We start from the raw sequence: 20,494 nt of genomic DNA, 5'->3' as shown, positions 1-20,494 counted from the left end.
AGCCAGTAATCTCGCTCTCAGGTAAACTTGGGTAGTGAAGTTTGGGTTTTTAAATGTACAAAATTGACAACAAAAACCTAAGAGCAAAGATTAAAAATCTGGAGTAGAGGTTGGATTTTCAAAGATACAATATTAAAGAAAAGCAGAAGGAAAAAGGAAGAAAGAAAAAAAAAAGAATTATTAAAAAACAAACAAACAAACAAACAAAAACAAAACAAAACACCAACAACCATCCAAAGAGTATATATGGTGTTTGCCTTAAAAAAAAGAAAAAAAGTCTTTTTTTTAAAAAAATAGTAATACTAGGTTATAGAAATAAAAATTAGAGGAGAAATAGAAGACTTAACAATTTAAAAAAAGCTCGGAAAAAAATGAAAAAAAAAAGCAAAAAGCAAAAAAAAAAAAAGAATGATTTTAAAAATATTAAAAAATTAAAATTATATCTGGCTCTTCTCTGATGTTATGGGCCGTGTGGGCTCACTTCCAAGGTGGTTCCCTCTGTTTAACTTCTTCTGTTTGCTGGTTTTTAGGCTCACTAGTTCAGTCGCGCTGTGGGGAGGGGGGATGCTGCAAACAAATAGCACTGTCGTGTGCACACAGTATCTCTGCCCCGCTTGACCTGGACTTTCTCGCGGTGCACAAACCGATCCGGCTCTACGACGCTCAGCCGGGAACCGTCTGGGGCCGGCCCTAGGCTGCGTGCACTTCCCCGGTCCAAGCCGCTCAGGTTCGGCCCTCAGGCAGCCCTCAGAGGCACAAATGCGGCTGGGACTGCGCTTTGTGCCCTTCCCAGGTCTGAGTAGCTCAGGAGTTTGGCGAGCGCGATCGCCGCGGCTTGTCACCTTTTCCGCCGCTGCCGCTCAGCTCTCTGGGTGGACCGCTGGCGCACCCCGTGAAGCAGACTGTGACTGTCCAGCACCCCCAGAAGTCTTAGCAAAGGAGCCTGCTTGCAGTTAGGTAAGTAAGTCTCTCTGGGTCTGCATTTGCCCCTTTCCAGCCCTTACGGCTCTGGCTGCCTGTCCCCGGCGGGGGATGGTCTGCAGCTGGCTTTTTCCGTTCCGTCCTTTGTTTTGTGCTCGGTCCTGGCGGTGTCTTATGTTCGAGCTTTTCGCGTGGTAGCTATCCCACAGTCTGGTTTGCTAGCCCAAGTTAGATCGTTCTGGTTGCGCGTGGGGCGTTCCTGCCCGATTCTTACAAAGCTCTGCAGCCCGCGCCTCCCGCGCGTCCCTGCCCTGCCCCCACTTCCCAATGGCGGATGCAGGCGTCTGTGCTGCTTTTCCGCTGGGGGAGTTACTGGTGGGCTTGTAATCTGTTGGTTTTAATTATTTATCTATTTTTCCTTCCTGTTATGTTTCCCTCTGTGTTTCCAAGGCTCGCCACAGACTCGGCAGGGAGAGTGTTTCCTGGTGTTTGGAAACCTCTCTTCTTAAAATTCCCTTCCCGGGACGGGCTTCCTTTCCCGGGACGGAGCTCCCTCCCCACCTCCTTTGTCTCCTTTTTCGTCTTTTATATTTTTTCCTACCTGTTTTTGAAGACAATGGTCTGCTTTTCTGGTTGCCTGATGTCCTCTGCCAGCCTACAGAAGTTGTTTTGTGGAGTTTGCTCGGCGTTGAAATGTTCTTTTGAGGAATTTGTGAGGGAGAACGTGATCTTCCCGTCCTATTCCTCCGCCATCTTTCCCTCCCACCAAATGCTCATTTTAGATCTAAAGACACACACAGACTGAAAGTGAGGGGATGGAAAAAGACATTTCATGCATATGGAAACAAAAAACCATGGTAAAGCAATGTTTATGTTACACAAAATAGACATTAAAATAATGATTGTAACAAGAAACAAAGAAGGACATTACATAATGATCAAGGGATCAATCCAAGCAGAAGAAATAACAACTGTAGATAAATATACACCAAGCAAATATTAACAGACCTAAAGGGAGAAGTTGAAAGTAATACAATAATAGTAGGGGGCACTAACACCTCATTAACATAAGTGAATAGGGCATCCAGACAGAAAATCAATAATGAAATGGTCACCTTAAATGATCCATAATACCAACTGGAATATATATATATATATATATATATATATATATATATATCACAAAATAAAGTCTAACATATAGACATAGGGGCTTCCCAGGTGGTGCTAGTGGTAAATAACTCATCTGCCATGGAAAAGATGTAAAAGAATCAAGTTTATCTCTGGGTTGGGAAGATCCCCTGGAGGAGGACATGGCAACCTCCTCCATTATCCTTGTCTGGGGAATCTCATAGACAAAGGAGCCTGGCAGGCTACAGTACATAGTTTTGCAAAGTGTAGAACATAACTGAAGAGATTTATCATGTCATGTATGCACATAGAGAGAGAGAGAGAGTATTCCATTCAAGTTCAGCAGAATGTATATTATTTCAAGTATCCACGTCCAAGGAGTGGTGGCTGAGCAGCAGTAGGGTGTCCAAGAGGACCTACTTTATGTTCAAGGTCAGGAATGGGGGCTGTGAGGAGATACCCCTCTTCCAAGGTAAGGAGCAGCAGCTGTACTTTGCTGGAGCAGCCGTGAAGAGATACCCCACATTCAAGATAAGAGAAAATGAAATAAGACAGTAGGTGTTGTGAGAGGCATCAAAGGGTAGACACACAAACAATAATAATAGAAAATGAATCAATCTGATCACACAGACCACAGCCTTATTTAATTCAATGAAACTAAGCCATGCCATGTGGGGCCACCAAAGACGGGATGGTCATGGTGGAGAGGTCTGACAGAATGTGGTCCATTGGAGAAGGGAATGGCAAACCACTTCAGTATTCTTGCCTTGAGAACCCCATGAACAGTATGAAAAGGCAAAATATAAGATACTGAAAGAGGAACTCCCCAGGTCAGTAGGTGCCTAATATGCTACTGGAGATCAGTGGAGAAATAACTCGAGAGAATGAAGGGATGGAGCCAAAGCAAAACCAATGCCCAGCTGTGGATGTGACTAGTGATAGAAGCAAGGTCCAATGCTGTAAAGAGAAAAATTGCATAGGAACCTGGAATGTCAAGTCCATGAATCAAGGCAAATTGGAAGTGATCAAACAGGAGACAACAACAGTGAACATTGACATTCTAGGAATCAGCGAACTAAAATGGACTGGAATGGGTGAATTTAACTCAGATGACCATTATATCTACTACTGCAGGCAGGAATCCCTCAGAAGAAATGGAGTAGCCATCATGGTCAACAAAAGAGTCCGAAATGCAGTACTTGGATGCAATCTCAAAAACGACAGAATGATCTCTGTTCGTTTCCAAGACAAACCATTCAGTATCACGGTAATCCAAGTCTATGCCCCAACCAGTAACACTGAAGAAGCTGAAGATGAACGGTTCTATGAAGACCTACAAGACCATTTAGAACTAACACCCAAAAAAGATGTCCTTTTCATTATAGGGGACTGGAATGCAAAAGTAGGAAGTCAAGAAACACCTGGAGTAACAGGGAAATTTGGCCTTGGAATGCAGAATGAAGCAGGGCAAAGACTAATAGTTTTGCCAAGAGAAGGCACTGGTCATAGCAAACACCCTCTTCCAACAACACAAGAGAAGACTCTACACATGGACATCACCAGATGGTCAACACCGAAATCAGATTGATTATATTCTTTGCAGCCAAAGATGGAGAAACTCTATACTGTCAGCAAAAACCAGACCAGAACCTGACTGTTGCTCAGATAATGAACTCCTTATTGCCAAATTCAGACTTAAGTTGAAGAAAGCAGAGGAAAACACTAGACCATTCAGGTATAAACTAAATTAAATCCCTTATGATTATACAGTGGAAGTGAGGGATAGATTTAGGGGACTAGATCTGATAGACAGAGTGCCTGATGAACTATGGAATTAGGTTCGTGATATTGTAGAGGAGACAGGCTCAAGACCATCCCCATGGAAAAGAAATGCAAAAAAGCAAAATGGCTGTCTGGGGAGGCTTTACAAATAGCTGTGCAAAGAACAGAAGTGAAAAGCAAAGGAGAAAAAGAAAGATATAAGTATCTGAATGCAGAGTTCCAAAGAATGGCAAGGAGAGATAAGAAAAAAGCCTTTCTCAGTGATCAGTGCAAAGAAATAGAGGAAAACAACAGAACGGGAAAGACTAGAGATCTCCTCAAGAAAATTAGAGACACCAAGGGAACATTTCATGCAAAGATGGGCTCTTTGCATAGAGGACAGAAATGGTATATACCTAACAGAAGCAGAAGATATAAAGAAAATGTGGCAAAGAAGAACTGTACAAAAACGATCTTCATGACCCAGATAATCACGATGGTGTGATCACTCACCTACAGCTATAAATCCTGGAATGTGAAGTCAAATGGGCCTTAGAAAGCATCACTATGAACAAAGCTAATGGAGATGATGGAATTCCAGTTGATCTTTTTCAAATCTTGGAAGATTATGCTGTGAAAGTGCTGCACTCAATATGCCAGCAAATTTGGAAAACTCAGCAGTGGCCACAGGACCGGATGAGGTCAGTTTTCTTTCCAATCCCAAAGAAAGGCAATGTTAAGAATGCTCAATCTACCCCACAATTGCACTCAGCTCACACGCTAGTAAAGTAATGCTCGATATTCTCCAAGCCAGGCTACAGCAATACATGAACCATGAACTTACAGATGTTCAAGCTTGTTTTAGAAGGCAGAAAAACTAGAGATCAAATTGCCAACATCTGCTGGATCATCGAAAAAGCAAGAGAGTTCCAGAAAAACTTCTGTTTCTGCTATCGACTATGCCAAATGCTTTGACTGTGTGGATCACAATAAACTGTGGACAATTCTGAAAGACTTGGGAATACCACACCACCTAACCTGCCTCTTGAGAAATCTGTATGCAGGTCAGGAATCCACAGTTAGAACTGGACATGGAACAACAGACTGTTTCCAAACAGTAAAAGGAGTACATTAAGGCTGTATATTGTCACCCTGCTTATTTAACTTCTATACAGAGTACATCATGAAAAATGCTGGGCTAGAAGAAACACAAGCTGGAATCAAGATTTCTAGGAGAAATATCAATAACCTCAGATATGCAGATGACACCATCCTTATGGCAGAAAGTGAAGAGGAACTAAAAAGCCTCTTGATGAAAGTGAAAGAGGAGAGTGAAAAAGTTGACTTAAAGCTCAACATTCAGAAAACAAAGATCATGGCCTCTGGTGCCACCACTTAATGGGAAATAGATGGGGAAACAGTGGAAACAGTGTCAGATTTTATTTGGGGGGGGGGCTCCAAAATCACTGTAGATGGTGATTGCAGTCATGAAATTAAAAGACACTTACTCTTTGGAAGGAAAGTTATGACCAACTTAGATAGCATATTCAAAAGCAGAGACATTACTTGCCAACAAAGGCCCATCTAGTCAAGGCTATGGTTTTTCCTGTGGTCATGTATGGATGTGAGAGTTGGACTGTAAAGAAGGCTGAGCGATGAAGAATTGATGCTTTTGAACTGTGGTTTTGGAGAAGACTCTTGAGAGTCCCTTGGACTGCAAGGAGATCCAACCAGTCCATTCTGAAGGAGATCAACCCTGGGATTTCTTTGGAAGAGATGATGCTAAAGCAGAAACTCCAGTACTTTGGCCACCTCATGCAAAGAGTTGACTCATTGGAAAAGACTCTGGTGCTGGGAGGGATTAGGGGCAGGAGGAAAAGGGGACGACAGAGGATGAGATGGCTGGATGGCATCACCGACTTGATGGACATGAGTTTGGGTGAACTCTGGAAGTTGGTGATGGACAGGGAGGCCTGGTGTGCTGTAATTCATGGGGTTGCAAAAAGTCAGACACAACTGAGCGACTAAACTGACATGAACTGATACATGAAACATCCTCCAGTATAGATCACATGCTGCGTCATAATCATGTCTCAATATTTTGAAGTAAATCAAAATTGCATCAAGCTTCTCTTTTGTCCACAATGGTATGAGACTAGGAATCAACTACAAACAAAACAAAACACATAGTGATTAAACAATACCCTAGTAAACAGCCAATATATAATTAAATAAACCAAAATCACCTTGGAGACAAAATAAAATGAAAACACAATTTTCATAAGTCTATGGGGTGAGTAAAAGCAGCTTTAACAAGTAAGTTTATAGTTATACAAGTCTACTTAAGGAAATAATAAAAAATTCAGGTTAAAAATCTACACTTAAAGGAAAAAGGAAGGACAAATTAAACTTAGAATTTGTAGAAAGGAATAAAGTACAAAGATAAAAGATGAAATAAATAAAAGACTTTAAAAAAAAACGAGAAAAGATCAATAAAACTAAGAGATGGTTCTTTGAAATGATAAACTAAATTGAGAAAGTTTGTTAGAATTTTCAAAGAATTCTGAGAGACCTCAGATCAATAAAATTTGAAATGAAAAAGAAGTTACAATTGAAAAACAAAGGGTCATAAAAGATCATTAGAAGCAGACAGCTTCCTAGATATGTGCAGTCTTCTAAGACTGAATCATGAAGAAATAGACAACATTCAGAGATAAATTACCAGTAAATAAATTGAATCAGTAATTAAAAAACTGCAGAGATCCAACCAGTCCATCCTAAAGGAGATCAGTCCTGGATCTTCGTTGGAAGGACTGATGTTGAAGCTGAAACTCCAATAATTTGGCGACTTAATGCAAAGAGCTGACTCATTGAAAAGACCTTGATGCTGGGAAAGATTTAGGGCAGGAGGAGAAGGGGATGACTGAAGATGAGATGGTTGCATGGCATCACCGACTCGATGGACATGGGTTTGGGTGGACTCTGGGAGTTGATGATAGACAGGGAGGCCTGGCATGCTGTGATTCATAGGGTCGCAAAAAGTTGGACATGACTGAGTGAATGAACTGAACTGAACTAAATAAATTTAAAAAAAAAAAAAAAAAAAAACCTCTCACCAAACAAATTCCAAAACCAGATAACTTCAGAGGTTAATTCTACCAAACCTGCTCAAACTGCTCCAAAATTAAAAAAAAATCAGAGAAAAAAAAATCACTTCTGAACTCATATTTTGAAGCTAGCATCAGGCTGATATCAAAATCAGACAGATATCACAAAGAAAATTACACACCAATATACTAATGATCATAGATGCAAAAATCTTCAACAAAACATTAGCAAACCACATTCAACAATATATTAAAAGGATCACACACCACGACCAAGTGGGATTTACCCCAGGGATGCAAGTGTATCCATAAATCAATCAATGTGGTGATATACCGCGCTAACAAACTGAAGAAGAAAAATAAGGTAATATTTTCAATAGATTCAGATAGAGCCTTTGACAAAGAATTTGTACATCTCAACATCAAAGAAAAAACATCCAATAATAAATGGGCAGTGGACTTGAATAAACATTTTTTTTTTCCAAAGAAGACATACAGACGACCAAGAGGCACAGGAAAAGATGCTCAACATTGTTAATTATCGAGGAAATGAAAATGAAAATGGCAACGAGATATCACCTCACCCCTGTCAAAATCACTAATATAAAAATAAAAAAAATATTAAGATTTGGCAAGGTTCTGGAGTAAAAGGAACCGGTGTGCACTATTGGTAGAACAGTAAATTGGTGCAGCCACTGAAAAAAAAAAAAAGAGAGAGATTACTTGAAAATTTAAAAATAAGAAATATTACATTACCCAAGAATTCCACTCCTGGATATTCGTCCAAATAAAATGGAAAGGCTAACTTGGAAAGATACATCTAATCCTTTATTCATTGTAGCCTTATTTACAATTGCTGAGGTATGTGGTGGTGGTTTATTCACTAAGTCGTGTGTGACTCTTTGCAACAACATGGGCTGTAGCCCACCAAACTCTTTCTGTCTATGGGATTTCCCAGGCAAGTATTCTGGAATGGGTTACCATATCCTTTTCTAGGGGATCTTTCTGACCCAGGGATTGGACCCAGGGATTGAACCCAGCTCTCCTGCATTACAGGAGGATTCTTTACTGAGTGAGCCACCACAGAAACTCCTGCTAAATATGAAAGCAACCTAAATGCCTATAGATAGATAAATGGATAAATAAGGCTATCTATATACCACACATACGTATTATATATTACAGGACTATTATTCAAATGCCAGAAACAATGAAATCTTGCCATTTGCGACAACAGGCCTACAGGGTATTATCCTCAGTAAAAAAACTCAGACAGAGAAAGGCAGGTACTACTAATATTTGATCTCACTTATATGTGGAATCTATAAAACAAGACAGATGAACAAACATAAAACAGAACCAGTGTTATAGATACAGTAAACAAACAGGTAACCACTGAAAGTGAGGAAAGAAAAAAATATGTGAGAGAGATTTAGAGTTACAAACTTACATTTACTAAATGAATCAGTCACTGCTATGAAATATAGTGTGGGCACTTTCAGTTCAGTTCAGTTCAGTGGCTCAGTCGTATCTGACTCTTTGCAACACCATGGACTACAGCACACCAGGCTACCCTACCCATCAACTCCTTAAGCTTGCTCAAACTCATGTCCATCAAGTCGGTGATGCCATCCAACCATCTCAACCTCTGTCATCTGCTTCTCCTCCTGCCTTCAATCTTTCCTGGCATCAGGGTCCTTTCCAATGAGTTAGTTCTTCGCATCAGATGGCCAAAGTATTGGATTTCAGCTTCAGCATCAGTACTTCCAATGAATATTCAGGACTGATTTCCTTTAGGATTCACTGGATTGACCTCCTTGAAATCCAAGGGATGAAATCCAAGGGACTGTCATGAGTCTTCTCCAAAACCACAGTTCAAAAGCACCAATTCTTCCGTGCTTTGCTTTCTTTATAGTCCAACTCTCACATCCATACATGACTACTGGAAAAACAGTAGCCTTGACTAGACAGACCTTTGTTGGCAAAGTTATTTCTCTGCTTTTGAATATGCTATCTAGTTTGGTCATAGCTTTTCTTCCAAGGAGTAAGTGTCTTTTAATTTCATGACAGTCAACATCTGCATTGATTTTAAAGTTCCAAAAAATAAAGTCTCTCACTGTTTCCATTGTTTCCCCATCTAATTGCAATGAAGTGATAGGACCAGGTGTCATGATCTTAGCCTTCTGAACGTTGAGTTTTAAGCGAACTTTTTAACTTTCCTCTTTCATTTTCATTAAAGGCTCTTTAGTTCTTCATCACTTTCTGCCATAAGGGTGGTGTCATCTGCATATCTGAGGTTATTGATATGTCTCCCGGCAATCTTGATTCCAGCTTGTGCTTCATCTAGCCCAGTCTTCCTCATGATTTACTCTGCATATAAGTTAAATGAGCAGGGTAACAATATACAACCTTGACATACTCCCTTCCCAATTTGGAACCAGTCTGTTTCATGTTCAGTCCTAACTGTTGCTTCTTGAGCTGCATACAGATTTCTTAGGACCAGTTAAGGTGGTCTGGTATTCCCATCTCTTGAAGAATTTTCCACAGTTTGTTGTAATCTACACAGCCAAAGGCTTTGGCATAATCAATAAAGCAGAAGTAGATGTTTCTCTAGTATTCCCTTGCTTTTTTGATGATCCAACAAATGTTGGCAATTTGATATCTGGTTCCTCTGCCTTTTCTAAATCCAGCTTGAACATCTGCAAGTTCACAGTTCACATACTGCATGGGAACTTAGTACACAGTACAAGTACAGTATGTGGGATCAAAGATATATAAATAAAAATTTTTGTGGTGACACATGATGATTAAAATTATTATGGTGGTCATTTTGAAATTTATAGCACTATGGAATCATAATGTTGTATAACAAGAACTAAAAGTTTAGCAAGTCAATTTTACTTCAAAAGCAAACAAACTCACAGAAAAAGATATCAGATTTTTCTTTACCAGAAGTGGGGTAGGGGTGATTGAATGAAGGCAGTGCAAAGGTACAGACTTCCAGTTGTAAGATAAAAAGTGTACAATATGATAAATATAATGAACATTGTTGTATGTTATAAATGAAAGTTATTAAGGGCAAATTCTATGTTTTCATTATAAGGAAAAACATTTTTCCTATTTGTTTAATTTTGAATCCATACTAGATGATGGATGATCATTAAACAAATTATGATTTTTATGATGTATTCAAGTCAAATATTTATGATGTACATCTTAAACAGTCATATGCATCAATTATATCTCAATATAAATCAAGAAAAATAGAGCAAAATACTATTTAAATTATGTTAGGAATTTTAAACTTTATTTTAAGAGTATGCAGGTCAGGAAGCAACAGTTACAACTGGACATGAAACAACAGACTGGTTCCAAATAGGAAAAGGAGTATGTCAAGGCTGTATATTGTCACCCTGCTTATTTAACTTCCATGCAGAGTACATCATGAGAAACCCTGGGCTGGAAGAAGCATAAGCTGGAATCAAGATTGCTGGGAGAAATATCAATAACCTCAGATATGCAACTGACACCACCCTATGACAGAAAGTGAAGAGGAACTAAAAAGCCTCTTGATGAAACTGAAAGAAGAGAGTGAAAAAGTTGGCTTCAATCTCAACATTCAGAAAACAAAGATCATGGCATCTGGTGCCATCACTTCATGGTTAATAGATGAGAAAACAGTGGAAACAGTGTCAGACTTTACTTTGGCGGGGGGGGGGGGGGGGGGGCTCCAAAATTACTGCAGATAGTGATTGCAGCCATGAAATTAAAAGAATCTTACTTCTTGGAAGGAAAGTTATAACAAACCTAGATAGCATATTCAAAAGCAGAGACATTACTTTGCCAATAAAGGTCCATCTAGTCAAGGCTATGGTTTTCCCAGTGGTCATGTACGGATGTGAAAGTTGGACTGTGAAGAAAGCTGAGCACCGAAGAATTGATGCTGTTGAACTGTGGTGTTGGAGAAGACTCTTGAGAGTCCCTTGTCCTGCAAGGAGGTCCAATCAGTCCATTCTAGAGGAAATCAGTCCTGGGTGTTCTTTGGAAGGACTGATGCTGAAGCTGAAACTCCAGTACTTTGGCCACCTCATGCGAAGAGTTGACTCATTGGAAAAGACTCTGATGCTAGGAGGGATTGGGGGCAGGAGGAGAAGGGGATGACAGAGGATGAGATGGCTGGATGGCATTATTGACTCGATGGACATGAGTTTAAGTGAACTCCGGGAGTTGGTGATGGACAGGGAGAGCTGGTGTGCTGCGAGTCATGGGGTTGCAAAGAGTCGGACACAACTGAGTGACTGAACTGAACTGAACTGAAGAGCATTGGGGATTTTTTTAATGTTTTAATGTGGGAGTAGAATAGGAATAGGGAGAATTAGATTTGTTTTTAAAACAATTTCTCCTTCTCCATAATTAGAATGGATTGGATCCTTCAAAGCTAGATTCAGAGAGAAAATTTTTGATGTTTTGACGTGAGATGATTGTGACCTGTAATAGGATAAAAGTATAGGTGATATGTGTAAATAGATAAATGAGAGAAAAAGTAATCTGAAAAGTATTAAGCTACTGGGTTATGTTCACATGTATCTTTGAACCCTTGATTCAATTTGAGTAAAGACAATCAAATATTTAGTATTCATTCATTAAATCTATTGATATATTCATTTTTTCTGCAATGATGACCCTTTCCTTCAAGGATTTCAAAGTTGAGTTATGCTGATATACCCTGAAATACTTGCTTGAAGATAGAGTGTGATATGTCATAGATAAATGCCTTCTTTCAATGCAATGAGAGCAGAAAGGATGAAGAATGTTACTTTATTACGCATGGGAATGAGAGAGGTGACTTCTTTTCTGGTGATCCCTTCATTTCAAATTTTTAGAATGCCAGAATTTAAGAAACATGCAAAGAAGGTCCAGCAAGGAAACATATACTGTTGATTAAGAAGGTTAAGAAAGGTAAGGAATGTTTTATTGTCCCAAACAGAAAAGCTCAAGAAAATTAGAATACTACATACTCTTTGGATATTAAGTATAAACACTATATGTCATGGAATCTGATTCTCAGGAAAAGATTGAAGTGATTCCCTTCTTTCCTTGAACAAATATCTAGTTCCTAATGAGATATACAGTTTTAAACCTAATCTGTGGCTCAATTCTTGAATGCCTTCTTTTTTAATTTTCTATTTCTTTAACCTCTTTGTGTGTTTCTGAGAGCAGTCTGACTTCCAACTTTCTAACTTTGATTCCATCTTAAGCTTTATTTGTACTCTGTGGGCCTTATGACAGATTTTCTTTCTCAGATTTGAACCATAAATAGCTCCCAGGTATATGTTTCATTCATTTTTCAGCTCTTCCTTCTCCTAATCACGAAGACAGTCACCCTTCTAGTCTTGCAACAGTACCTGCAAAAATACCTTGACATAACCTACTTTGAAGGAGGAGAAGAAAGTAACAGGTCTTCTCTGTGTGTAATGACCAACATGTCACTAAAACAGAGGATCCACAGATGTAGTCATAGACCTACAGGATTCCCAGAGAGTGAGGGGAGGTAATAGTTGAAGTGTATGAGACAGAAGCAGAGTTCATTAATAAAGACTGCTAAAAATTTCAAGAATCAGTTCACTCCAACACCATCAGGATACAGGAAATGATAATTCTGAACATTATTGATGTCTCTTTCATTTTGATAATTCTGCCTACTTCATGCAGTCATATTTCCCACTGCTCTCACCTTTCATCCATCTTACAATTCCTCTCCAATCTAGGTTTGTCTGGTAATTCTTCTAATATCATGATTCATGTTTTGCTGCTTGGTACTTGGAGAGGATGCTCTCTGTAATCCTCTCTAGCTAATAAGATCTTCTAAGCTCCACTCAATCTTCAATCTCAGGAAATCTCTTCCAATCTGTTCAATCACTATTGAGCTCTCTTTTCTTAAAATAACTGTACTGCCTACATCACAAATCAGTCTTTAATCCACAAATTGTACACGGGTTGTCTTTGCTAATAATTTAATATTTATACATGTTTTAACCCTCAGAAAGAAACTAATGGATATAGAAGTTTAATACCTTTGTTTTTATAACTGATCAAAATGATGTTAAAGTTCTAATGGCCTGCAAAACTTTACTGAGTCTACATTCCTGAGCTCCTGCTTTCCTTCAAAGTGCCCAGGACATTGCTGAACACATGATTAAACCCTTAAAGTTTAACTTTTGATTTGAATTTAATATCTCCAAAATAAAAATGAGTTTGCTTATTCTATTTTCCTTATGTCTTGGACACAGCTTAGTTCAGTTCAGTTCAGTCACTCAGTCTTGTCCGACTCTTTGCGACTCCATGAATCGCAGCACGCCAGGCCTCCCTGTTCATCACCAACACCTGGGGTTCACCCAGACTCACATCCATCGAGTCCGTGATGCCATCAAGGCATCTCATCTTCGGTCTTCCCTTCCTCCTCGTGCCCCCAATCCCTCCCAGCATCAGAGTCTTTTGCAATGAGTCAACTCTTCGCATGAGGTGCCCAAAGTACTGGAGCTTCAGCTTTAGCATCATTTCTTCCAAAGAAATCCCAGGGCTGATCTCCTTCAGAATGGACTGGTTGGATCTCCTTGCAGTCCAAGGGACTCTCAAGAGTCTTCTCCATCACCACAGTTCAAAAGCATCAATTCTTCGTCACTCAGCCTTCTTCACAGTCCAACTACCACATCCATACATGACCACTGGAAAGACCATAGCCTTGATGAGGCGGACCTTAGTCAGCAAAGTAATGTCGCTGCTTTTGAATATACTATCTAGGTTGGTCATAACTTTTCTTCCAAGGAGTAAGTGTCTTTTAATTTCATGGCTGCAGTCACCATCTGCAGTGATTTTGGAGCTCAAAAAAATAAAGCCTGACACTGTTTGCACTGATGCCCCATCTATTTCCCATGAAGTGATGGGACCAGATGCCATGATCTTCGTTTTCTGAATGTTGAGCTTTAAGCCAACTTTTTCGCTCTCCTCTTTCACTTTCATCAAGAGGCTTTTTAGCTCCTCTTCACTTTCTGCCATAAGGGTGGTGTCATCTGTTGCCGGGAGCCAGTGTGAGGAATCCCGCCCGTGACAAGGTCATGAGGAAGGAAGCTGACATACGCAAGGCGTGCTCAGACTTCAGGGACCCCTCTGGAAATTCCTAAGCATGTACCCCAACAAAAATCTGCCGGCTTTTGTGCTCCGCTTTTCCACTCTTCTGACATTTTCTGGAAAAAGTCAATTCAGGGCTTTAGTCTTCTGCATTTGAAAGAGTGTTTCAATCCAAAAAATCCTCTGATGGGTTTCTAGCCTGCCTGCAGGACTCCTACAGCTGCGCATGTGATTGTTTGAGGCCTCCTGACCGCAGGAGGCACAGGAAGCTTAAAACATCCTAGGAATGTAGGGGCTTCTGAGGAGTCAAAATCTTTAGAATAGGACTGATTAAAAGTTTCATTTGTTGTGTCAATGCTTGCTGCCAAATTTTCATATCCTTTATTTTTAGATATAGTTGGTATATAGAAAAACAAGTAGTAGACCTGGTATTAGCAACATTAGATCTTTGAGTTAAGTACCTTCTTTGTTATATCCCACTGCACCTTTGTTCTATAGAGATGTAACTTTAATGCTTTAAGGAGATGCAGATTAAAGAAAAACACTTCAGGGGAAACAAAATTAACATTCATTAAGGAAGAGAGCCAAAAAGTGTTAACAAGCCTCTTGGCCAGAAGATAATGTAAATCACCTGAGATCTTTTGTATACAAAATGATGTACAGAAAGAGTCTGGGCTGCGAACGCTATGTAATTTTGTGTTATCCATTGATCTCCATGTTTTATCAAAAGTATAAAAGGCCTTCTGAACAATAAAGGATGGGGCCAGCTTCTCGGACCAGTTTCTCCAACTAGTCTCTCGGCCTGGTTTCTTGGGACTCTGGCTCCCCCGTGTCTTTCTCTCTCTTTCTTCTTCTCTCCCTTTCCCTCTCTCTGCTCTTTACTTTAACTTCAGGCTGAATCTCCACCTGGGGCGCGGAGGCTCGCCAGGTCTACTTACTCGCCCTGGCTGTTAAGACCTGCGCAAAAGGGAGCTTAAGGCGAGGCACCCTTAGATATTCAAGCGGGCGCCGGTGGCCCAACGTAGATGGTGCAAATTCCTTGTCTGGAATTTTATTGGTCTTCCGCGTAAACCAAGCTATTCAGCCCTCTTCTTCCACTTAATCTTCCTACTACGCTATAGTTTCTTCATCTAATCTTATATCAATCAATAAACAAGTCTTTCCACGCCAACGCCGTCCACCCTTCGAATTCCCTGGATCCACCGGGGCTGGACCCTGGCAATCTGTATATCTGAGGTTATTGATATTTCTCCCGGCAATCTTGATTCCAGCTTGTGTTTCTTTCAGTCCAGTGTTTCTCATGATGTACTCTGCATATAAGTTAAATAAGCAGGGTGACAATATACAGCCTTGACATACTCTTTTTCCTATTTGGAACCTGTCTGTTGTTCCATGTCCAGTTCTAACTGTGGATTCCTGACCTGCATACAGATTTCTCAAGAGGCAGGTTAGGTGGTGTGGTATTCCCATCTCTTTCAGAATTTTCCACAGTTTATTGTGATCCAGAGAGTCAAAGGCTTTGGCATAGTCAATAAAGCAGAAATAGATGTTTTTCCTGAACTCTCTTGCTCTTTCCAAGATCCAGCTTGGACATCTTGAAATAAAGATGTAGTGAAACCTAACTGATTTGGGATGTGGACAAATACTTTTGAGAAGGGTATTCTCCCTAAACCTCTACCTCCCTATGTCCCTTATCATATGTGCGTGGTGTTGTGCAGGAAGTTTTAATCTCCTTTTTTCCCTCTTCTTTCTGTTTCTCTTCTCTGGCTCTCAGTATGAAGCCTCAATTTCTCTAATCTCATTGCTTTGTGGACGGTTGATTCATTTCCTTGAAAACTCTAACAGTGTGACTTTCATTATTTATTAATATTATTGTTACAAATAATGTTATTATTTGACTTGCTCTCAGGGAGATTTCAAGTTCTGGAGTCATTGCACACAAGTTTCTATCTGTATATCCACTTGCCAGAATAATCCATATGCCTCTTTTTCTGAAAATTCCCACTAGGAACGTTGGAAACCTTACAAACTTTGATTGAGCTGCCCCAGGTCAAATTGAACATCTGGGAAAGAACTTCTGCATCAGCTGCAGTTGTGCATCCTTAAACACCCTAGTGACCAAGTTCTAGGAAGAGGATTAGTTTGGGGCTTCATTTTTTGTAAAATGTATGGATATATTTAAACATTTCATTATATGGTCCAATTAGACTGTGTCTACATGGGCACATAATAAAGTAAAAATTTGGTAATTATCTGGCTCATTTCATCAAGTCAACAGCCAAAGGGATATGTCTAGTTTGGCAAAAAGGTTTAGGAAGGGAGAATGAGGCAAAGTCAAATTATATGAATTTTATAATTATATTCCTTATACAGGTAAAATAGATACTGAAGTTACTTGACTTTTTCAAAATACACTATTATATCTGCATAGTACAATGAGTCTTAGTGATATCTACCATAATTTTGTAATATTTTAAATAAATAAAAAGCATATTATAAGTTCTGTTATTATTTCACATTCTGTTCCATTATTCAGTGCATATGTGTCTAGTCAGAGGAAAAAACAGTCATTGAAAGTCTAAACTCAACCTTGTCTAAATCTTATATAAATGGATATTTTATATACTCTCCAAATGTTAAAATTCATGAGTCCTATCAGTTATTAGGACAAAAAGAAGGAAAGGAGTGAAAAAAAATTTGAATTGTGATACAGTTGAAAGTCCATAGTATCCTTATGTGCATTGTTTAAAGATATCTGCAAGTCACCCAGTTAGCATTCTTCTCTTCCATACTTTTAACTATACCTCTCACTTCTTTTAACTGTTTATTAAGCCCTATTAAGTATTCTCTCCTTTAAGAAAAAGTATCTGTCACTAGGTTCAAAATTTAAACTGGGAATGGGTCTCAACATCATAAATTAAAGACTACTGAATACCAAGAGAGTTAAACCAATTACACATCCTATCTTAAGGACTTTCCTATTGTGTCTCTGAGGTGAAGTAGAGATGAATGAGCAATATAGATATCCAGAATCGATAACTTCACATCTAAATATGGCAGAGTTGTTTTTCCTGCCTATCCTTTTAGATTTTTTAAAATTAATGTGCATTTGGAAATATACTGATCATGTCATAATTTAACAATGCAATTGTAAATCTCTCTGCTGCAAAGGCATCACCTATGTGTCAAGTATTGATTTCCCAAATCATCCCACCCTCTCCCTTTCCCACAGGGTCCAGTGGTGGATTCATGTTGATGTATGGCAAAACCAATACAATATTATAAAGTAATTAACCTCCAATTAAAATAAATAAATTTATATTTTAAAAAAGAAGGATTGGTTTATGAAAAACCAAGTAAAATGCAATCTTCATAGCTCAAGGGGAGAGGGATATGATTATCATTTTCAAACATTTGAAAGGATTAAAGACTGGTGATGGGTGAATCTCAGAAGGCCAGAGTTGGATGCTCACCCAGAAAACTTTGGTATCACATCTCAGAGTCTGCTGAAATTGGTGGAAATCTATTGAGGATGTGTTTATGACATTTCCTCTACTGTTTGCTTCCAGCCAGCCTGAAAGTCCCTGCCGTAAGGTCTTGGCACTGAAACATTAATACAACTCCTCACAGGGATTAAAAAGGGGGTATGATGATTACAAGTGGAGATAGCCTGCAGCAAAACTGTAGACTGGATGAAGTTTTCTTTGGTAATTTTCTACCTACACTCCTCAGTTATTCTAAAATCCACCAAGTTTTTAGTTTATAAAGGAGCTTTGATTAATACACCTTCCAACTATTAACACACTTGCATTTTAATGAGAGGCTCTGGGATATAACAGGTAACAATAGACTACAGGAAATAAAGTTTAAATGGTATATAATAATGCCAAGCAACAAGTATCAGGATTGTTTCTGTTGTCATTATTGTTGTTTTGATCTTAGGAGAGAATTTTTAATGCTCTCCTTTGATCCCCTGATACCTGCTGTATTTTGCACATTCATATGAGACACAATTTCCCTCCAGTTACATCTCAGCTATACTAAGTTTCTGGAAACTGACATCACTTCTTGTCAATAAACTTTTCTTGTGTGCATCCCTCCTCATGTAATGCTCTTCTTTGGGCTTCTCTGTGGAGTTGCTCAGGTGAGTTGGCACTTAGCATGGAAAGGCTTCTTGAACCTTCCAAGCCTAGTTAAGGATCTGCCTCACTCAGAGTACCTGCAAACATGTATTTTAATTACCAGTAAAGCTCTTTTCCATTCCCACAATACAATGAGAAAGGCTAGCGATCTCTTCAAGAAAATTAAAGATAGCAAGGGAATATTTCATGCAAAGATGGACAAAATAAAGGACACAAATGGTATGGAATCAGAAGATATTAAGAAGAAGTGGCAGGACTACACAGAAGAACTATACAAAAAAGATCTTCATAATGCAGATAACCACAATGGTATGATCACTAACCTAGAGCCAGACATCCTGGAATTTGAAGTCAAGTGAGCCTTAGGAAGCATCACTATGAACAAAGCTAGTGGAGGTGATGGAATTTCAGCTGAACTCTTACAAATCCTAAAAGATGATGATGTTAAAGTGCTGCACTCAATATGCCAGCAAATTTGGAAAACTCAGCAGTGGCCACAGGACTGGAAAAGGTCAGTTTTCATTCCAATCCCAAAGAAAGGCAATCCCAAAGAATGTTCATACTACCACACAATTGCACTCATCTCACAGGCGAGCAAAGTAATGCTCAAAATTCCCTAAGCCAGGTTTCAACAGTACATAAACCATAAACTTCCAGATGTTCAAACTGGATTTAGCAAAGGCAGAGGAACCAGAGACCAAATTGCTAACAACCATTGGATCATTGAATAAGCAAGAGAGTACTGAAAAAAAAAAAAAAAACTACTTCTGATTTATTGACTATGCCAAAGCATCTGACTGTGTAAATGACAACAAACTGTGGAAAACTCTGAAAGAAATGGGAATAGCAGACTGCCTTACCTGCCTCCTGATAAATCTGTGTGCAGATCAAAAAACAACAGTTACATGGACAACAACAGGACATGGAGCAGCAGATTGGTTCCAAATGGGGAAAGGAGTACTCCAAGGCTGTATATTGTAACCCTGCTTATTTAACTTATATGCAGAATACCTCATGCAAAATGCCAAGCTGGAAGAAGTACAAGCTGGAATCAAGATTGCCAGGAGAAATATCAATAACCTCAGATATGCAGATAACACCACCGTTATGGAAGAAAGCAGTAGAATAACTAAAGAGCCTCTTGATGAAAGTGAAAGAGCAGAGTGAAAAACGTGGCTTCGAACTCAACGTTCAGAGAACTAACATCATCAAAACTAAAGTCCCATCACTCCGTGGGAAATAGATGGGGAACGATGGAAACAGTGACAGACTTTACTTTTATGGCCTCCAAAATCACTGCAGATGGTTTCTGCCAACATGAAATTAAAAGATGCTTGCTCCTTGGAAGAAAAGCTATGATCAACCTACACAGCATTTTTAAAAATCAGAGACATTACTTTCCCAACAAAGTTCTGTCTAGTCAAAGCTATGGTTTTTCCAGGAGTCATGTATGGATGTGAGAGTTGTATTATGAAGAAACCTGAGCACCAAAGAATTGATACGTTTGAACTGTTGTGTTGAAGAAGACTCTTGAGAGTCCCTTGGACTGCAAGAAGATCAAACCAGTGAATCCTAAATGAAATCAGTCCTGAATATTCATTGAAAAGACTAATTCTGAAACTGAAGCTCCAATACTTTGGCCACCTAATGTGAAGACCTGACTCACTGGAAAAGACCCTAATGCTGGGGACTATTGAAGGCAAGAGGAGCAGGGGACAACAGAGGATGAGATGGTTGGATGGCATGACCAACTTGATGGACATGAGTTTGAGTAAGCTTCTGAAGTTGGTGATGGACAGGGAGGCCTGGTGTACTGAAGTCCCTGGGGTTGCAAATAGTCGGACATGACTGAGCCACTGAACTGACTGTCTGACTAATGCCCTCACTGTTTTTATGGCTGAATAATATTATAATGTTATTCCATATTGTTTCTTCAATAGATGGGCACTTGGGTTGTTTCCTTATCTTGATTATCATAAATAATGTAGCAATGAACATGTAGGTACATATATTTATAAAGTCAAAAGTTCTTTTCAAAAATGTCCACAATAAAATTGCTAGATCATATGGAAATTTTATTTTTAATTTTTTAAAGAAACTCCATTCTTTCTTCCATAATGGCTGCACTGATTTACATTCCCAAAGTGGTGCACTAAGGTTCCATTTTCTCCACTTCCGTGACAACCTTTTGTTAATTCTTGTTTTCATATATATATATATATATATATATATATATATATATATATATATATATTCATTCTAATAAGTTTAAGGTGATATCTCATGGGAGAGGTTTATTAAAAG

Source organism: Ovis canadensis, chromosome 23 (genome assembly GCF_042477335.2).
Source record: "Ovis canadensis isolate MfBH-ARS-UI-01 breed Bighorn chromosome 23, ARS-UI_OviCan_v2, whole genome shotgun sequence".
Lineage (NCBI taxonomy): Eukaryota > Metazoa > Chordata > Mammalia > Artiodactyla > Bovidae > Ovis > Ovis canadensis.
Note: the sequence above shows the minus strand (reverse complement) of the source record.